Source organism: Nycticebus coucang, chromosome 14 (genome assembly GCF_027406575.1).
Source record: "Nycticebus coucang isolate mNycCou1 chromosome 14, mNycCou1.pri, whole genome shotgun sequence".
Lineage (NCBI taxonomy): Eukaryota > Metazoa > Chordata > Mammalia > Primates > Lorisidae > Nycticebus > Nycticebus coucang.
This window is the reverse complement of record NC_069793.1, coordinates 71922815-71940922: the sequence shown is the minus strand read 5'-3', so window position 1 is coordinate 71940922 and position 18108 is coordinate 71922815. Positions and strand designations below refer to the sequence as shown.

The 18108-nt window shown below is 36.8% G+C and overlaps 1 protein-coding gene across 2 annotated transcripts in view; it reads left to right on the top strand.

The window, feature by feature from the left end:
• Window positions 1-18108, top strand: part of NARS2 (asparaginyl-tRNA synthetase 2, mitochondrial) — a 188739-nt gene that overhangs the window by 52034 nt on the left and 118597 nt on the right. The gene's annotated exons all lie outside the window — the stretch shown is intronic.

Sequence of the window (18108 nt, the reverse complement as noted above, 5' to 3'; positions counted from 1 at the left end):
AGTGATAACTACGTACAGATTTTTCTTTATAAAAGAGTTTTTGTGTCTTGATTTTTTTTTTAATCACTGTCATTTTATGATTCAATAAACATTATATGGTGATAATCAGAAAAAAAAAGAGGTACCTGAAACAAAGGGAAGAGAGTGTTTTTTTTCTAATAATAGTTTAAATTAACCCATAACTCCATTGTGAGAGGCATATAACAAATTAGCAAATCTTTGCAGTCAGATCATATGAATTTTAGCTACTGTCAGATCTCCCAAAAGTCACTATACTTCTTTGAACCCAACTTAACTTTTCTTTAAAACAGGGGATTGGACAAGAAGATGTTGAAAGTCCTGTCTAAATCTTATGTTTTGTGATTCTGTGGGTAATTTTTTAGTGCTAGCTCAACAAGTACTGAATTTCCTTTACACTTAAAAATCTTTCAGGAAATAACTTGAATGAAAAGGAGATATTAAGTTTTATTTATGTTGTTTTTAAAATACACAGATGGGGAAACTTGGGAAATGTAGTAGAATTCTTCACATTTTTTGTTTTTGTACATATTTTGTGGGCAGGATGGAAAGTCAGTGATAGAATAAAGATGGTCTTGAAAGGAACTTATACTTTTCTTAGATTGTTTTTGGATTTATCTTTGAGACAGAATGGCATTGTTTGATAGTTCCAGTAACCAAATAATTGACAACATTTTATGAATTCTATGCAGAAAAACTACCGTAACTGTGAGATTGTAAGATTTGCAAAACTGAATGTTAGGAAAGACTGGATGACGTATGTGTGGAAAGTTCTTTATGCCCATCAAAGTACAATTTTTACAAATTTAGAACATGAGTGATGCAAATATAAAGTTAATGTACATCAAAGATTTTATTCAATTAATTACTCAGGGAACAAGTACAATAGTAAGGGTGTTTCAAAGAGTATCTGAGGAGCTTCATATCGATAGACAGTTTACTAATTGGTCGAATAAGATTTCTAGGTTCCTACTCGGGAGGCTGAGGCAAGAGAATCTCTTAAGCCCAGGAGTTGGAGGTTGCTGTGAGCTGTGTGAGGCCACAGCACTCTACCGAGGGCCATAAAGTGAGACTCTGTCTCTACAAAAAAAAAGATTTCTAGGTTCATTACAAGCTGGGTAATGTCCTACATACAAATAAACCCTAAACTTTGAGATTCTGTCTTCTACCTAAAGAAATTATTTGCAACTCTACTAGGCAAAAAACTATAAATTAATATGTAACTTCACTTAATCTGAGATATTTAATTCAATAGTAAATAGAATAATGGAGCAAGTTCATTTCTCTAAGTAAGTAACCTTTGAATGGATCTGTGTTCCCATATTTCCTTGGAAAAGGCATCTCCTTTTTAAGCCTATTCATCTTTTGGTCTTATATGCAAGATTTGGGTAAACTTTCTTAATAGCCTTTCAATATTTATTTCTTTTATTTATAAAACCAGCGACCAGCACCCATACCTCAGTGGGCTCACTTAAGCCCAAGAGTTTGAGGTTGCTGAGAGCTGTTCCACCACAGCACTCTACCCAGGGCCACAACTTAAGACTCTGTCTCAAAAAAAAAAAAAGGTATATTCTCCCTCAGAAGTGTCACAACACGTGAAAGGTATAAATTTACCAAACATTTGTTTCTCTATTATAATACCACTAGTGTATTAAATATTTAGCCTTTTTCCTAGTAACACAATGTACAGCAAAACTTCACAGAAGATTAAATTGGTGAAGTATTAGGTTTTGTATTTTTTAATGTGTTATGTAATGTTTCTAATATTGTCAGTCTAATGTTCCTAGCTTAATATGCATAGTTCTAGGACTATTAATATACAGTACATAAATTTTCTGATTAATGCATGATATAATCTTTCTTTTTTGTTTTTTTCTGTAGAGACAGAGTCTCACTTTATGGCCCTCGGTAGAGTGCTGTGGCCTCACACAGCTCACAGCAACCTCCAACTCCTGGGCTTAAGGCGATTCTCTTGCCTCAGCCTCCCGAGTAGCTGGGACTACAGTGCCCGCCACAACGCTCGGCTATTTTTTGGTTGCAGTTTGGCCGGGGCCGGGTTTGAACCCACCACCCTCGGTATATGGGGCCGTCGTCTTACCGACTGAGCCATAGGCGCCGCCCGCATGATATAATCTTGATAAGAAAATGTTCTTTTTCCCTCAGCTTTTTTCTTGAATTTCTATTTAACAGTCTTTTTAAAAGGCAAAGATTTATATGATCTGAAGAGAAACCAGAGTATTAACAGACTTTTAAAAATACTGTAGAGTAAATAGTAGTTAAATTTAGAAGTAACATTTTCCAAAAGTATATCTACGTTGGTTTGGTGAGTTTATGGCTCCATTTTAAAGCTATTTCGTTTTTGTTTTTGAAATAAATGTCCTAGTAGAATAATTTTTAGATACATAGAAGAGTTGAATGGAGTGAGTATGCTGTTTTGTGTCCTTCCCATCTAGCTGTTGCCCATTGTTAACATCTTCCATGGCAGTAATACATTTGTCAGAGCTAAGAACCTGATGTTAGTGGATTACTGTGACTAAATTCTGGAGTTTACTTGGATTTTGCCAGTCTTTCCATTAATAATTTTCTTTTTCCAGGATCCATTTCAGGGTACCACAAAAAGTTTAGTTGTCACATTTCTCCATTCTCTTCCAATCGTGACAGTTTCTCAGTCTTTCTTTTTCATAACCTGTAGAATAAACCCCAGTCTGAGTTTGTCTGGTGTTTTTCTCCTGTGAGATTATAGAATACCACAGAAGGGAAGTGTTCTTCTCATCACATCTTACCAGGGGGAACGAGGTATCCGGATGGTAATGTTAACCTTTATCACTTGGATAAAATAGTGCTTGCCAAGGTTCTCCATTGTGAACATGTACTGTTTTTCCCTTTTTCTATGCTATTCTTTGGTAGTGTGTTTCCGAGTCTGGTCTGCCCTCCGTGGGGATGGGGCTTTGGAGAGTGAGAGATGGAATTAAGTACTGCCCCTGCAGCGGGAGAGAGTATTTGGAATTCTGTAGGGAAGATTTGTTGTCTCTTCACCTTTACTTATTTTTTTATTTATGTAATCATTTATGTCAGAATGCACTCTTGTGTATTTATTTTCTACTTTGTTGCTAAAATTGTTTTAGTTTTAGTTATTTGGAACTCATGCAGATGAACTCTTTAGTCTCTTTGACATACCCCCATCCTTCAAGTACTTCCTTATTCTCTGGTAATACAAGATGTCCCAAGTTTTGTTTGTTTATTGGTTTATTGTTTGAGATTCATTTATCAACTTTCTTCTTATTATTACTATTATTTTTGCAGTTAGTAAGCCTCCACTGACAACTTACTATCACCCTAAAGTCCATAGGTGTTGTACATTCTAAGTTTGATGACATGTACTCAATATTATAATGTCGTACAGAAGGATTTTTTCTGTCTGAAGACCCTCTGTGCTCTGCCTAATCGTCTCTCCCTCTCTTCTAACCCTTTGTAACCATTCATCTTTTTTTTCCTCTCTCTATAATTTTGCCTTTTCCGGAATGTCACATAGTTGGAATCAGGCAGTATAGAGAGAGCATTTTCAGATTACCTCCTTTTCTTAGTAACATGAATATGAATTTAAAGTTCTCTCAGATCTTTTCATGGCTTAATAGCTCATTTCTTTCTGGCACTAAATCATGCTCTCTTGTCTGTATATAACACAATTTATCCATTCACCTATTGAAAGACATCATGGTTGCTTCCAAGTTTTTACAGTTTTCCCAGGTTTAGTTTTTACTTTCCCTTCCTAGTCCTAAAATAAGCCATTTCTACAAAGAGCCCTAGTTCCTTTTATTGGAAGATGATAGTTAGAAACCAAGATTTGTAACTGGGTGTGTTTGCTGTGAGGGTTAGCTGTTAAGCCTCTCAGCAGATTTTTCTTTTTTAATTGGAGAAATGTTAGACTCTAAATTATAATGTAATGTCAGAAATGACATGTAATGAAATATTCCATTGTTTGTCAGTTAAAGTCAGAATTGGAGTAAGGCTCAGCATATGTTTTTGAAATATTTTTTGATTTTTTTTTTTTATTATTGCTGTTTTTGTTGTTTCACCTTCGGTATTTCATACTATTTTTTTTTTTTTCTTATTGTGAATTTTTGTACAAAGCCATGAAGTCAAGCATAGTTCAAGTTAAAGTGATGCTTTCCTCTTGAACATTGTTGTTGGAATTATAACAGCCTCTGTAGACAAATACCTTTTCACCCAGAATTTCATTTTTAGGAGCTTTTCTAAAGGAAATGGTATGACAGTTCTGCAAAGACATGCAAACAAAAATGTTGAAAGCATCTTTATTTATAACAGTATAAAATTACTAACAATCTAAACGTCCATTCAAGAAGGTTTGTTAACTTTCAGTATGCTAAGAAAAATAGTCATCACCATTTACTATCTGGGGGTTATAGACCTTACTTTTAATAAACATTTTAAAGTCATCTTATGAATAATATTTAGAAGTAAAAATAAAGGGACAGTAAAAATGAACTTTCTTGGAAATTTTCATAAGAATTTAAATATAGCAAATCAAAAAATTTTTTTTTTTTTTTTGGCCGGGGCTGTGTTTGAACCCGCCACCTCCGGCATATGGGGCCAGCGTCCTACTCCTTTGAGCCACAGGTGCTGCCCCAAATCAAAAAATTTTAAACTGCTTTGTCAATAGATAACTTATATGCCCTATGATATACCAATTTGAAGTATACAATTCAGCGGATTTTTGTGTATTTTTACAGTTGTTAAAACATTACCATAATTTTAGAATATTTTCTAATATTCATAATTTTAGAGTACGTTTATCACCTCAAAAAGAAATGATTTGAGCATTTACTCCCTTTCCTCCCCACCCCTCACCTTAGGCAACCACCCGTAAATCTGCTTTCTCTCTCTGTTCTGGGTATTTCATATATGTAAAAGGGTCACACAGTATATTGTATTTTGTGTAGCCTATTCTGGGTATTTCATATATGTAAAAGGGTCACACAGTGTATTGTATTTTGTGTAGCCTATTCTGGGTATTTCATATATGTAAAAGGGTCACACAGTGTATTGTATTTTGTGTAGCTATTCTGGGTATTTCATATATGTAAAAGGGTCACACAGTGTATTGTATTTTGTGTAGCCTATTCTGGGTATTTCATATATGTAAAGGGGTCACACAGTGTATTGTATTTTGTGGCTGGTTTAATTCACTTAGCATGTTTTCAAAGCTCTTCCATATTGTGGTATGCATCACAACTTCATTCCTTTTTATTGCCAAATAACATTCCATTACATCAGTATTACGTTTCGTTTCATTTATGAGATGATGGGCATTTGGGTTGTTTCTACAAATATTACGAATATAATCCCAGCATTCTGGGAGGCCAAGGTGGGTGGATCACTTATGCTTACATGTTCCAGACCAGCTTGAGTAAGAGCGAGACTCCATCTCTAAAAAGTAGCTAGACGTTGTGGGGGACATCTATAGTCCCAGCTGCTTTGGGAGGCTTAGGCAAGAGGATTACTTGAGCCTAAGAGTTTGAGCTCATAGCTATGGATTTGAGCTCTGATGTCACAGCACTCTACAGGGGGCAAGAAAGTGAGACTCTGTCTCAAAAAAAAAGAAAATATTATGAACAACGTTGCTGTGAACATTATTCGTTTATGTGGACGTATGTTTTTATTTCTCTTGGGTATATCCTAAGCAGTGAAATTAATGGGTCATATAATAACTCCAGTTGCTAGACTGCTTTCCATAGAGGCTTCACCATTTTGCGGTCCTACCACTAATACTATGAAGCTGGGATGTCAAACCTTTTTCTGATCCACACCAGAAGAAGAGTTGTCTTGAGTCACACAGTAAATACACAAACCCTAATGAAAGCTGATGAGATAAAAAAAAGGTCCGTGCATAATTTTCGTGATAACCGCCAACACAGATAAGCCAAAAAGTCCTCATGTAATAATCCTAATTACGCACTCACCCATTCAGAGAGTCTTTTAAAATTGTCAATCCAGGCTCCAAGTTTGTGATCACTAATATAGAAAATGTATATATTTAAATAATAAAATGTCTTTGGTTTGGGAGGTATTTTTTTATAAAAAAAAAAAAAAAGCAGGCATAAAACTAATGGGGTAATTGATATTCGAGAAACTAAGGCATCAATATCTGGTTTGATGGAAGTAGTTGCAATTCTCATGAGTTCCATCAAATATTTTGGTTCTAATTTTACTTTTAATGTGCTTCATTCTTGAAAATAGTTAAAAAAAAACTGTTGCTCACAAGTGTAGGTGCTGCCAAAAAGCAATGATATGAATAGGCTGGATTATGAAGCAAGGGATATTTGTCTCTTGGAATATGAGACCTATAAAAGTCTAATAAAGATCAGATTTTTCTTGAAGTTCAATGTCAGCATACAGCTCTATGCAGTCCATTTGAAAATGTCAGGTAACATATTTATGTCAATTGAAAATGGAGCCACAGATGCACCAAGATACTATTTTCTCTGAACTCTTGACATCTGTTTTCAAATTCTTGTATCAGATAAAAAAGCAAGGCTCCATATTTTTCACTATTCACAGGACTATTTAGCCAATGTGTCAAAATGCATAAAATTTTTGCCTTTATTTGAGCTTGTCATAATTTCAGTTTCATTTGGAACACTGTTAATGGTTTGTAACAACTTGAAAATGCTTGTTTCACTCATTTAAATGAGCAGTTGAGTCCACTAAAAATGCTAAATCTATAAGCTAGTTTTCATAATCAAGTTCTGGCACAAATTTAGTTTTTGATGCCATAAACAACTCGATAACATGTCACAAATCATAAAACCTTTTTAACATTGTCCTCAACTTAGCCATCTTACTTCTGAAAAGTAAATGATGTCACCATGGTCAGCATCAGTACTTTTAAGGAATGCTAGAATTGCTGATGAGTCAATCCCTTGGCCCTTATGAAATTCACATTCTTGATGACAATTTGCATGATGCTATCCATTTTTAAAGCTTCTGTGCATAAATTTTCTTGATGTACTGTGCAATGATACTTCTTCAAATGTGAGTTTTGGGTGGCAATTGCATCATCTTTTATTTTATTTTATTTTTTTTGTAGAGACGGAGTGTCACTTTATGGCCCTCAGGTAGAGTGCCATGGCATCACACAGCTCTCAGCAACCTCCAACTCCTGGGCTTAAGCGATTCTCTTGCCTCAGCCTCCCAAGTAGCTGGGACTACAGGAGCCCGCCACAACGCCCAGCTATTTTTTGGTTGCAGTTCAGCCGGGGCTGGGTTTGAACCCGCCACCCTAGGTATATGGGGCCGGCGCCTTACTGACTGAGCCATAGGCGCCGCCCGTGCATCATCTTTTATTAATTTTACAAGTTCTTCTCTTTTATTTACCATCACCAGGGCGCTGTCAGTAACTATACCAGATATGTTGACAATGGACAAAGAAATATCACTTTCACGTATTTTTACTGCTTCGTATAAATGTCTTGATTTAGTCGTGTGTTTTAATGGCACTGAAAAGCTATTTCTTTAGTGACATTATATTTGTCACTAATACCACTAATAAAAATGGCAAGTTGAGCCTTATTTGTAGCATCAGTGCTATCATCTATCACCAAAGCATGAAACTTAAAATTAGCAGCTTACTCTCCAAATTTCCAAAGTCCAATAGATTTTCAAATTTCTTCAGTTTGCGTGGCTATAGTCTGGTGAGACAAACTAATTTTGGAAATATGCTTTTCTTCACGGCAAATTATATCTGCCATGCTCTCCATACATTGCTGAACAAACTCACCATTGATCTTTTTGCTATTCAACATGCTACCACGTAACTAGCTTTTACAATGGAATCTGAGTTGTAACTTTAAAAAAAATTTTTTTTAAGAATACAGACTTTCAGTTCCCCTGTTTTGTCCTTATGATATAGTCCTTCATACACATTGAATTTGACCTCGTGTTTTTGTATGTTGCCCTTTCAAATTATAGTCTTTGAAAATGTGCATATATAGTCTTTGAAAATGTGTTTGTTTATAGAGCAGGGACAGGGCACCACTTTGGTGTTCACCAAATTCTCTCTAGGTGTTGTGTGATGGTTTCAACTCTCCTGAAGAATCCTGACTAGTTATTTCATACGATTTCTAACAAAGCACCCAAAGGTTATCAATGGACTCTCTGATAGCCATCAATGGACTTTATGCCCATGGCTGATTGTATTCTGTGGACCACCTGATAATTCTGAGGGGAAAACAATCCTTGTATCAACAAAATGTGTGAAGTAGGTGGGATATGAGATGCAGCAGGCTGCTGGGGGTGCCCCATCTCAATGCATTTCTGGGAAAGAATAAAGTTTAGTACTTAAGATATTCAGGTGCCCAGGTATATTTGAACCCACTTTCTCTCCTGTGTATCTAGAACAATCCTGTGTCTGTCTTTGTGAAAATGGAGCAAATAGCCATTTAAATTATATTTCTGCTTGCTGTGGTTTAGATCAGGAGCCTCTGATGAGAGGAGCTGGTGAAGAGTCATAAAACTCCATTTCTAATTTTGTTATGATAAAGATTAGCAAAGTCATAAAACTCCATTTCTAATTTTGTTATGATAAAGATGAGCAAAGTTTTGAGAAAACCAACTAATTGCATTTAGTATCATTTTCTCTTTTTTATCTACAAAATACCTAAGAAGAGATGGCTGATTTCCAAGATACCTTATTGTTCAAAGAATCTAAGGTGCACAGGGTGGATTGGGGTACATAGTAGGGTTATTTATATTGATGACATACTCAGGAATTTTGTACCTTCCCAGTTTAAAGTTTTTTTGTGTGCATTTTTATATTGGAGTATTTGTTTTTTCTATATCAAAAGTGAGAAATAAAGCAAGTGTCATAGGATCTTGAAATAAAAAAAAAAAGAAAATGTGCACAAATTCCCTTCAAATTAAGCTGAGTGCCTTACTGTTTGCCCCTACAAAAGTGTAGTCATCTGTCTACTTTTCATTGAACAACCTTCCTTCATCTGTAGTCTCTTTCTGGGGGGTTCTGTTTCCTTTTGAGACTAATAGAAGTAATGCTGGGATTAAAAAAGTATTTATGGATAAGAGGCTATGTTGACTTTTATTATAAAAATTAGCTGATAGGAAAATTGCAAGATTTGGACCCTTCCACATCTTGGCTACCATTGCAGGGCCAGGCAGAGGCTGATTGTAAATCACGGCAGGCAGTGTGTGAGGTACCACTGAGGTGTGGAAGTACCCTTAATAATCAAATAAGAATCAAATGAGAATGTTTATCTGACTTCTAAATAACATTAAATGCCTAATATTGCAATGGACATGGCAACATTATTCATAATCTCTGCCTCTCTGCCTCCCCAAATCACCTCAAGCACATGTAATGTCTAATGGTGTCATTCAGCCGTCTGCATTGGAAGATAGCACAATGGAAGTCACACACTACCATAAAACTGAAACCACATATGTGTGCAAATAGCAGAAGATATGTATGTTTATCTTATGTGACATCATGACAATATATTCATTGTCATCTACAAAGTTCACGCTTGAGAACTATACATTTGAGTTCCACCAAAAAATCACAAAGGCTCTTGTAGTGTTTTAAGTAAGTTTAGGGCAGGGGTCCTCAAACTACAGCCCACGGGCCACATGCGGCCCACTGAGGACATTTATCCGGCCCGCTGGGTGTTTTTGCCACAGCTGCCTGTCCTGCTTAGTAGCCAACTTGTCCCAGGCCGCAGTGTGCACGTGTGGAATGTGCACCAACTCTCCAATTTCGTTCCTTCTCTCTGTCTCTCCCCACTGGGTGTTATTGCCACAGCGCGCATGTGTGGAATTTGCCCCACACTCTCCACTTCCCCTCCTTCTCTCCGACTCCGCTCCTTCTCTCTGTTTCTCGACTCCTCATCTCAGTCTCTGGTGTAATCGGAGGAGTCACGAGGTTGCCTGTGCAGAGCCTGCTGCTGCCTAAGGACCGAGGTAAGAACAAGTTAAGATTCTTTTTTTTTGAAGTTAGGTCTTTTTTTTGCAGTTAGTAGGGCCTTTTTTTTGCAGTTAAGGGGGGCCTTTTTTTCCTGAAGTTAGGAGGTCCTTTTTTTTTTTTTTTTGCAGATAGGGGGCACCTTTTTTTGAAGTTAGGAAAGCCTTTTTTTTTAAGTTGGTTAGTTGGTTGGGGGTAGTTTCTAGGGGGGGTTGCATCACAGTGATAATGCAAATAGCGCTCAGTGCTAATGCAAATTGTCAGTGCTCAGAGGTAATGCAAATGGTCAGAGCTCAGAGGTAATGCAAATAGTCAGTGCTCAGTGGTTATGATAATTGTAAGTGCTCAGTGTTAATACAAATTGTTAGCACTCAGTATTAATGCAAATTGTCAGCAGTTAGTGTTATCCAAATGGTCAGTGGTCAGTGTAATGCAAATGGTCAGTGCTCAGTGTTATCGCATGGGGGCCCCAAACTGGTAATCTGCCTAGGGCCCCATGGGAACTTAATCCGGCTCTGCAGACAGCCGAGGAGTAGGAAACCCAATTTCATTGCCAGTAAGTGCATTTATATTCTGATTGCTATTCAGATGTGTAAGCCCCAGTTCACACTGTTGCGATCTCTGAGTAGTGCGAGTTCATACAAGCATATGGCTGAACTCGCATTAGATTCGAAAGAAAAAAGGCATACGTGCCTTCTTTTTCCTGCAGTGGAATCTGATCGCATGGGTCTTCTCACCCATGTGATCAGATTCCTGTGCGAGTTCACAGATCGCAGTGCGGTTCACACAGTGTAGTGTGAACTGGAAAGGTGGTAGAGGAACCGGCTCTGTAATCGTGCCTGTTCCCGCACCACACCAGTGTGAGCCTGAGGTAAAAGCGGAGTTCCACCATATGGACACTGGTGAGGCTGAAATGATGTGGACTGGCAAGGCTGCATTGATGGACACTGCTCAGACTGCATTGATGGGCAGTGCAGTCTATATGTCTCTGTGTGGGCAAAGTTATTGCTGGTATATTGTTTTTGGAGCGCTGTATAAATATATTGGTATTTTACTAATAGCAATTTGGAATCCCTAGGAAACAATGATATCAAGAAAGAGAAAAATTGACTCGGAGTGTAGGATATTCAAAGAACAGTGGACTTATGATTACTTTTTCATGCAGTACAAGGAAAGAGCTGTGTGTTTGATATCCAGAATATAGCATCTGTGTTCAAAGAATACAATTTGTGTCAACATTATCAAACTCAACATAAAGATAAATATGATAGTTTGGTCAGAGAAGTGAGAAAAGATAAAATATTAAAACTGAAATATACATTGACAACTCAGCAAAATACTTTTGTGAAGCAGAAACAGCTAAATACTTCATCACTGTGAACAAGTTTTCAAGTTGCCAAGATAATAGCGTGCACTGGCAGACCATTCATGGAGGGAGAATTTGTTAAAAAAATGCCTTCTTTCCGTTGCCAAAGAGATGTGTCCAGAGAAGGCCGATTTATTTAGTACAGTGAGTCTTTCAGGACCCTCAATTACACGAAGGATTGAAGAAATGGGAGAGAATTTGCATCAGCATTTGCAAAACTCCACAAAAAACCTTTCCTATTTTTCCTTGGCACTTGACAAAAGTAATGATGTTCATGATTCTGCACAACTTCTAATTTTTATTCGTGGTATAAATGACTATTTTGAAGTCACAGAAGAGCTTGCTGCACAGCAAAGCATCAAAGGAACAACTATAGGAGAGGATATTTATGGAGAGGTTTGCCAAACTGAATAGTTTGGAGCAGGACTGGACTAAACTAGCCAGTGTGACAACTGATGGTGCTCCTAGCATGGTGGGGTCTAAGAAAGAAGTAACTGCTCGCATTAACCAAGAGATGGACAAACATAACCATTCTCATCCAATAGCCATACACTGCCTCATCCACCAACAAGTGCTGTGTAGTAAATCACTGAAGTGGGACTCTGTTATGACAAATGTGGTATCTTCTGTTAACTTCATTAGAGGTAATACACTAAACCACAGACAATTTCAGGAATTTCTGTCTGAGCTAAATGTTGCCTGTAAAATGTTCCGTACCACACAGAAGTCCATTGGCTAAGTCGAGGGAGAATTTTGAAACATTTCTATGACCTACTTCCACAGATTACAGCTTTTCTGCTTTCAAAAAACAAGTACCAGAGCTCAATGATGCAGAATGAAAATGGCACCTTGCCTTTCTGACAGATGTAACAGAGCTACTCAACAATTTCAATGTGCAACTTCAAGGAAAGGGGAAGCTCATCTGTGATATGCAATCATGTGAAAGCATTTGAAGTAAAATTAGGCCTCCTCATCAAGTGAAGGAGGAAAATTGCTGCCATCTCCCCACAACTCAAAATCTGTTAGCAGAAAATCCATTGGTTGCATTCCCAGATAAAACGTGTGGATTCACTGGAAAAGTTGCAAAAGGAGTTCAATTTAGATTTAAAGAGATTCATCTCCATGAATAGGACATACAGCTTTTCCGTAACCCATTTTCTATTGACACTGAAAATGTGGATACGATTTACCAAATGGAACTGGATGAACTACAGAATTGTGACTCTCTGAAAAATGCATTCAAGTCAAACAGCCTTCCTAATTTCTATGCATCTCTCCCCTCTGAAACATATTCTAATCTCAGGAACCATGCACTCAAAATGGCAACCATCTTTGGTAGCACTTATGTTTGTGAACAGACTTTTTCCAGAATGAAACATCTGAAATCTCCAACCAGATGTAGACTAACTGATGCACACTTGCATCACTTGTTACGACTAGCAGTGACAAATAGGAACCGAACATTGACCATCTCATTAGCCAAAAACAAGCCCATAGTTCCCATTGAAATACTGATAAGTTTGTTGATTTAACTTTACTTGTTCTTCATTTTAAATATTGTATTTGTTCCCATTTTGTTTTTTTACTTCAAAATAAGATATGTGCAGTATGCATAGGAATTTGTTCATAGTTTTTTTGTTTTTTTTTTAAATTGGGGATTCATTGAGGGTACAATACATAGTTTTGTTTTTTTTAAACTATAGTCTGGCCCTTCAACGGTCTGAGGGACAGTGAACTGGCCCCCTGTTTAAAAAGTTTGAGGACCCCTGGTTTAGGGTTTTGTGTTGGCTGTGTTCATAGCCATCATGGGTTGTGTGTGTGGCCCAAGGGCCTCAGGTTGGAAAGGGTTCCAGTTTCTTCACATTCTTGCCAATGTTCATTATTATCTTTTTTCTTGTAGCCATTCTAGACAGTGTAAAGTAGTATTTCATGGTTTTGATGTGCATTTCTCTGATGACTAATAAGGTTGAGCATCTTTTCATGTGCCTGTTGGCCATTTTAAAATCCTTGGCTCATTTTAAAAATTGTTGGGTTTTTGTTATTGAATGTGAGAGTTCTTTATATATTCTGTGCATAAGTCCTTTATCAGATATATGATTTGCAGATATTTTCCCCCATTCTGTGGCTTGTCCTTTCACTTTCTTGATGTTGGTAAGGTTAGATTTTTATTTTCACTTTTCTGGGTTTTTTAAATATGCCTTATGGGCACAGCCCTTTGAATGCAGCTAACTGCTCATCACCTAGAGCAGCAGTTCTCAACCTGTGGATCGCGACCCCTTTGTAACAATGAAAATACATCGTGGCATTAGGAAGGTTGAGAACCACTGACTTAGAGTATATACTATCCTTTAAATACTGATTCCAGATTTTAAATACATCTTTAATAAGTTCTAACTTAGTATTAACTTCTGTTTCTGATACTTGTATCATCAAAGAGCAATATTTTTGAAAATTTTGATAATTCATACTTTTGTTGAAGGGAGGGTGGCCATCATGTTTTGTTCTATAATTGCAAAAATATTTTTATTTTTAGATTAAACAATAGTTACAATGATCAAATTAATGAATTTTTCTCCTTTCTACATTATCTCTCTCCTTCCAAAACACCTTTATATTATACTTGCCTTCAGCATTTGTCTACGTATTAACCTTTACCAAGTAAATTTGTGTACAAATATCATAAATGATGAAGGAATATTACCATATATTCTTTTAGCTAAATAAAATAGTCTGAATTCTTACTATAAATTATTGCATAATGAAAATACCAAATTCCTTTTTTTATCTTTTGAGATGTGTTATTCACTTAATAGTTTTTATGTTTGAGAAAATGTTAGATATCATTATCCAAAGTCTCACTGTCTTTGAGATTTCTTTCATTTACAGTCAATTTTGTTGTCGTCATTAGAGATTGTTGCTATCTCGCTTTCTGTTCATTTCCAGATATTTCTAATAACTATGAAATATCTTCATTTTTCTTTTCTTGTTGTAATGAGGTGAAAAAAAATAGAAGATCTGAATTCTCAACTGTATTCTTAAAAACCATGGCAATAATTACAATGGTGTATCTAGCCTTATGTCTTCTTGAAAGATGACAGTACTTTGTGTATTATAAGTAAGAAAACTAAAGGTAACATAATGGAGATAATTTGTCTCACTATTGCATTTTCTCCTTAGGCACCTATCATTTTTCCATGTTCTTAATATTTTACCCTTTTAAAGCAGAATTAGGAGTAATTAATGAGTAATGATGAAATAATTCCTAGGATTATGAAATAGCAAGATGCTTTAAGACGGGGGGAAAAGAACACTAAAACCCTATCTATATCTTAGAGTCATGAAAGAATTTGATGGGCGTTACTTTATTTAAAAAAACTAGACATTTCTCTCTCTTTTTTAGGGACATCCTCTATAGTGGCTTAAATGGTATTGAATGCACCTTTTTTTTTTTGGAAATAGGATATTTGCAGGCGTAATCAAGTTCAGATGAGATCAGGTTGATTAGAGAGAGTCCTAAATCCCACTGACTCGTATTTATAAGAGAAAAGAGAAGGAAATTTGTATAGAGATACAAAGAAGACATACAGAAAGGGAAGAATGTCATGTCAAGATGCAGGCAGAGATTGGAGTGATGTCAAGGATTGCTGGGAGCTCCCAGAAATTAGGAAATTAGGAAGGAACAGGAAAGGATTCTTTCCTAGCACTTTTAGAGGGAGCGCGGCTTTGCCAACATTTTGCTTACAGACTTACAACTGAAAGAATACATTTCTGTTGTTTTAAGCTACCCAGATTGTGGTTGTTTGTCACAGCAGCCTTGGGAAACTAATACAACCTTTATGAGTAAATAAGTCATGGAATATTAATTTTTATAAATAGAAGTTTCCAACAAAGAAATTCGAAATTGGGTATTATGAATTCTAGCAATATACTGAGAATTAAATGAATTGTGATTCATCCATATAATAAAATACTGTACAGCCATTAAGATTGATGGTAAAGGCAGCGCCTGTAGCTCATTGGGTAGGGCGCTAGCCACAGACACCAAGGATGGCAGGTTCAAACCCAGCCCTGATCAGCTAAAATCAACAATGACAACACCCAACAACAACAACAACAACAACAAAAATAGCTGGGTATTGTGGTGGGCGCCTGCACTCCCAGCTATTTGGGAGGCTGAGGCAAGAGAATCGCTTAAGCCCAAGAGTTGGAGCTTAATGTGAGCTGTGGCACATTCTACCGATGGCAACATAGTGAAACTCTGTCTCAAAAAAAATAATAGTAATAAATAATAAATTAAAAAAGATTGATGGTAAAGCTTTATAACATTTTGGTTTTTAAAGAGTGGTTATAAAACAGGAAGTAGAATGTGATTCTAGTTTTTTTTTTTTTTTTTTTTTTGTATAGACAGAGTCTCACTGTACCGCCCTCGGGTAGAGTGCCATGGCGTCACACGGCTCACAGCAACCTCTAACTCTTGGGCTTACGCGATTCTCCTGCCTCAGCCTCCCAAGCAGCTGGGACCACAGGCACCCGCCACAACGCTCGGCTATTTTTTTGTTGCAGTTTGGCCAGGGCTGGGTTTGAAACCGCCACCTTCGGCATATGGGGCCAGCCTCCCTACTCACTGAGCCACAGGCGCCGCCCTCTAGTTTTTTTTTAATTGTCATTGTATGTATATTCATGGGAAAAAGTCATGAAGCGTATATACCAATGTTCAGCTTATTAAAATGGCTGTTTCTCCTAATTTTTATTTCCGTCCTTCAACTTGTCTTTTTCAGATTTGAAAAATTAGTATTTATTAACTTTTATAACGAGAATAAAAAGTTACTTTCATTTACAGACAATCAGCTTGGGTTTGGGACTGATTCATTATAATTTCTTCAGTGATTGATATGAACACTTCTGAACTCTTTCCCATGGTTTATTTTATCAATCAGATAATGAGCTCAGAAGCCGTGAAACATTCCTGATACTCTCATCCTGTTTTGTGATGTGGTGAGAATGTCAACATGTGAAACTGAGTTAAACAGGACTACTCTTTACACAACTGGATGTGAAACTGTCTTCTCATCTGCCCATCTGACTTTCTCATTCTTCATCCACTTGATACTTAGAAACTTCTCTGAGTTTTGTTGAAGTTTAGCCCCGGCATGGCAGTTCATGCCTGTAATGCCAGCACTTGGGAAGGCTGTGGCGGGAGGCTAACTTGAGGCCAGGAATTTGAAACAATCATGAGCAACATAGTGGGACCCATCTACAAAAAAATATAAAAATTAACTTGGCATGGTGGCATGAAGCTGTAGTCCCAGCTACTGAGGAGTCTGAGACAGAGGAGGATTGGTTGAGCCCAGTAGTTTGAGATTGCAATGAGCTATGATGACTGTGCTCTAGCCTGGGCAACAGAGCAAGATCATATCTCCAAAAGAAAAGAAAGAAGTTCTTCTTCTAAAAAAAAAAAGAAGTTCTTCTTCTTCTTACTATATAGCCAATTTGTACTTTTCATCATAAATATCTTTTTCATAGATTATAAATCCCTCAAGGTCATGCCTTGGCCCTGTGTCCTTGTAATTCCTGGCAAGTAGTAAATATTCAGTTTATTGTTAAACTGAATTTTAAAACAAATTTTCACTCTTTTATTTTTTATTTTATTTTTTGAGACATAGTCTCACTATGTCACCCTGGGTAGAGTGCTGTGGCATCACAACTCACAACAACCTCAAACTCTTGGGCTTCAACAATTCTCTTGTCTCTTCCTCCCGAGTAGCTGGCACTACAGGCACCCGCCACAATGCCCAGGTATTTTTTTGTTGCAGTTGTCATTGTTGTTTAGCTGGCCCTGGCTGGGTTCGAACCCGCCAGCCTTGGTGTATGTGGCTGGCACCGTAACCACTGTGCTATGGGTGCCAAGTCAAATTCTCAGTCTTCTAAAATTTCTTCTGCTATTTAGTACAGTCACTTGTATATATGTGAAGGGTATGGATTCCAAGACCCCATGTAGATACCAAAATATGTATATATAACCTATGTGTATCCTCCCATATACTCTAGATGACTTGTACATCATAATACCTAATACAATGTAAATGTTATATAAATAGTTGTATTGCTGTATTTTTAAAATTTGTTATTTTTTTATTATTGCATTGGTTTTTTGGTATGTTTTTCTTGAATATTTTCAATCTGTGATTGGCTGAATCTGCAGATGGAGAGGAATAAACTATAGTACAGTATGAGCCCACAATGGGAGTTAAGTATATATTAATCCTTTCACTGTGTTTACTAGAAATGATATCATTATAAAACCTAGGATATTTATTGATATTGTTTCCTAAATGTGTGTGGGTGACGATTAATTTATTTCTTTTATTATTTATGTTAAAAGTTAACAGACTGTGTAAAAATGACTCAGGAACTTCATTCATTGTCACCTTGCCAATTTCATTTTTTGTGTAATACTGCCAGAGGCTAAGCATTTCGGGCAGATTGATCAGCAAGTGAAGAGGCTTTTAAGTAAGAATATTTACCTTGCTTGAGTTCAAATACAGAGAATATGGATATGCAAGTTAACCAGGGGATGGAATTATCTAAGTGAGTTTGATGGAAGTAAATAGGTTCATGTTATAATGATGACCAAGGAATCTGTGATAGGTTAAAAAAAAAAAGAGTAGAAGGTGACAAATAGAAAAATTGGTAGACTTGGGCTCGGCTACCGTAGCACAGTGGTTACAGCACC